Source organism: Pyxicephalus adspersus, chromosome 2 (assembly GCF_032062135.1).
Source record: "Pyxicephalus adspersus chromosome 2, UCB_Pads_2.0, whole genome shotgun sequence".
Lineage (NCBI taxonomy): Eukaryota > Metazoa > Chordata > Amphibia > Anura > Pyxicephalidae > Pyxicephalus > Pyxicephalus adspersus.
The window spans coordinates 113,802,719-113,806,271 of NC_092859.1; positions in this window are offsets into that span (position 1 = coordinate 113,802,719).

A 3,553-nucleotide genomic window follows, 5' to 3' on the forward strand; every position below is an offset into this window, starting at 1 on the left:
TCCCCCATACTCTCCCTCCAGCCCCCTCCCAGTCCCTGTCTCACTCCCTGCCTATCCTGTTGCAGATTGTGTATCTATGGCAGTGGCTCTGCTTGAGTTTTAAGCAACTGTGTTCGCCTGGTGTGTGCAGCAATCGTGTACAAGGCTGATCTCACACAGCCATGGCAGCCCTGGTAGTGAGGCTCCTCTGTGTAGTGATGGGGATGAGGTGTGTGCAGGTTATGGTGCCTGCAGATTTCTATTCCTGATACCCAGCAGGGAGCATGTCTCTGCCTCCATATTACACACAGGCTGGTGGTACTTTGGCGGTAGAGGTGTGAAAATAAAAACAATCCTCAGGCTGGTTGCTATGCAGATACAGGTTGGTATACCTGATCCCCTTGTCATGTGTCCTTATAGGATGGTGGCTGGACCTAATTCATCCTTATTCAGCTATGATTTCTTAAAGGGCATCCAACAAAAAAAAATATATTTTTTTTTCCTTACCATATCTTGCAAAAGGCAGATCAATGAATACAAGGTTAAACATTTTCAATCTGCGCCCCAGGGGCATCCCTTTAGCATTTATTGTGTGCCCCTGGCAGATCATTCACCTATCATGGATGACAAATGTGATTGATCTTTGGCTATGGGAGTAATGATCACCATCAGGCTGGTGTAACTTATAAATCATGTCACCAGTCTTTAATTTTTCCTATAGCAAGTCAAGCATGGCAGCTTTGCATAGAATCCAATCCACTTCATAATATGTATGGCCCTTTGGATATGTCCGGGCCACATCGGAGACCTCTTATTTTAGATGAGTTGACGGATGTTGGTTGATTCAACGCAGGAACCTAAATATGATCCATGTTTTGTAGTGGGATGTTACAATAGATCCTCCAATTAAATTTAAATTTAGTGGTCCATGGGTCCGGAAAGGTTGCCATTTATTCTCAACCAGGGTGTCATGGAATCCCAGGGTTCCTACAGAGGTTGCATGCAGGTTGCATGAACCAGCTGCATGACGCTCAATGACTCTAATGATGTATTTAGGTGTCTGTAGGGGTGGTATTCTAGCCATCTAAGCCAGCATTCTTTCCACTGGCTGCATATTTACAAGGTTTTTTCCCATTGTCCCCCAAAACATTTAAAAACATTTAGGGGTTCCCGAGACCTGACAATTATTTCATGGGTTCATGGGTGTAAAAAGGGCAAGAAAGGCTAGACTAAACCGTAATTGAGAGACAGATCTGTGCAAAGTAAACCATTGTTGTCCTTTTTCTGTCAAGCACTGTTTGTAACCTTTGTTCTCATATCAGTGCTGCTGATTTGTTTCATTGTTTTCCAGCCACTTCCTGTCTACATGCACTTGCTACAGCATCACCTGCACATCGTTGTTCCAGACTGGCTTCTTTATAGAGAAAATGATGGCCTGGCTTCTTCATAGGGACAATGGTGGCCTAGTATCTTCATAGGGACAATGGTGGTCTACTATCTTCATAGTGACAATGGTGGCCTGGTATCCTCAAAGACACAATAGTGGCCTAGTATCATCATAGACACAATAGTGGTCTGGTATCTTCATAGTTATAATGGTGGCCTGGTATCCTCATTGAGACAAAGGTGGTCCGGCTTCTTCATGGAGACAGTGGTGGTCTGGTATCTTCATAGAGACAATAGTGGCCTAGTATCTTCAGAAAGAGACAATAGTGGCCTGGTATCTTCAGAAAGAGACAATGGTGGCCTGGTATCTTCATAGAAACAATGGTGGACTATGTCTGCTCATTGTTTAACACAACTAGCTGTAGTCTCACTCAGGGGCCCATGTAATAGTATGACAACACAGCAGCACAGTTTGTTGTTACGGGTCAGTTGTCATTTCAGAACAAGGACCTTAATGCAAGGAGAACCAGGTATTATTTTATTAAAATATGCATTAAACTTTTGAAACAGTTGATGGAATTACATGGTATTAATGATTTTAGTAATATAGTTAAGATGAACAGGTTAGTGCCTATACAGTATTCAAATACACCTACAGATGTAGGGTGAATGTCACAAGCACATAAGCAAAATGAGTTTGTAAGTCAAATTATATACAGTGGTTGGTGTGTTTATGGTGATTACATCTGAGCATACTTAGTAAAGTTTAGGGTGAAACTGAGCTGTGTCTCCTAACCTGGGCCGTAAAACTATAAAAATAACATGCATGGGCCATCCTAATCACCTTCTTGGAGACATATGTTTGGACAAATAAGTAGACTACATATATTGTGGGCTGGGGGAAAAGTGGTGCTTTGTTATATGGAGAATTGCTCTGGAAAAAAATGCCATATGGACAGGGACTGCCCAACTGGAGAAGAAAAGGGGAGATACTGCCCAAAGGAGAGACTGATAAACTGCCCCAAGCACTGAAGGACAAGGGCTCTTTCCTAAACACAGTGACAGGATCAAGGCTACGTACACACGAGCAATGGTTCTCCTCTGATAATCGGCTCAGGGCCGATATCGGACGAGAATCTGGCGTGTGTATAGCGCTTGTCGTCCATCATCCAAACGACCGACCTAGCGGATCCACGGACAATGGACAACAGTGTACAGCACTCGTTCATGCAATGTGCAGTCGTTAGTCGTTGGAAAGGATTGTGAAAGATCCTTTCCAACGACAATTATTGCACGTGTGTATGTAGCCTAACTTGGTTACTGGTCTACCCGCACAGGGGGTTATTCAATTACAGGTCTGCATAGTATCTGCTAGCCCTAGTGCTTCATCTTTTATAACTGAAGCCAAAAGTAGGTGTGCAGTGTCACTTATTTGCAATAATGGTCAGTCTATCAGAGACCCTACATCTGGTCATTAATTTAGAAGAAGCCTCCACTAAGAGGGTGGAGTGCCAGAGATAGTAAACAATGCAACAGCCTTGGGCAAGATAAGATGAGTTTCTATATAACAAAAGTTCAATTGTGTATTTAATTTTCAGCCACTGAGTCTGGGAGGAGTTTAAATAATTCTATTGTTACTATTAATTGGCTGAACTGGTATTGTAAATGCATGTGTCAATGTATGTCTTCCAGAGCCCCAACACAGGATACTACTATAAGACTGTATATAAATCTAATCTCTAACATTTATTATAACCTATAAAATTGTACATGTCTAAGTTTTTTTAATTTAAATGTGTTTCTTTCACAGATGACAAAGCTCTTGACCAGGGTAGCTCAGACCCTTAGCCCCTTATACCTTCTCCACTCCAAACACCTCCTCCCCCCAAAAAACACCCTGACACTTCACTGGACTTTAAAATGGCTGGAAAGCAGCCGTTTTTTTACCAAAATAAATAACCATTTTACATACAATAAATAACGCATAAATCAACCCCCTTAAACTTTAAATCAATGTAAATTAAAATATGAAATATATGAACATAAATAACCATTTAGCATACAAAATTAACATACAAATAAATGTACCCATTAACATACAACATTATTTACTACTTGTTCAATAAAATTATATTAAAAAAAAAAAGAAACATACAACATTCTTATATCCAACTTCCTCAACAATTTA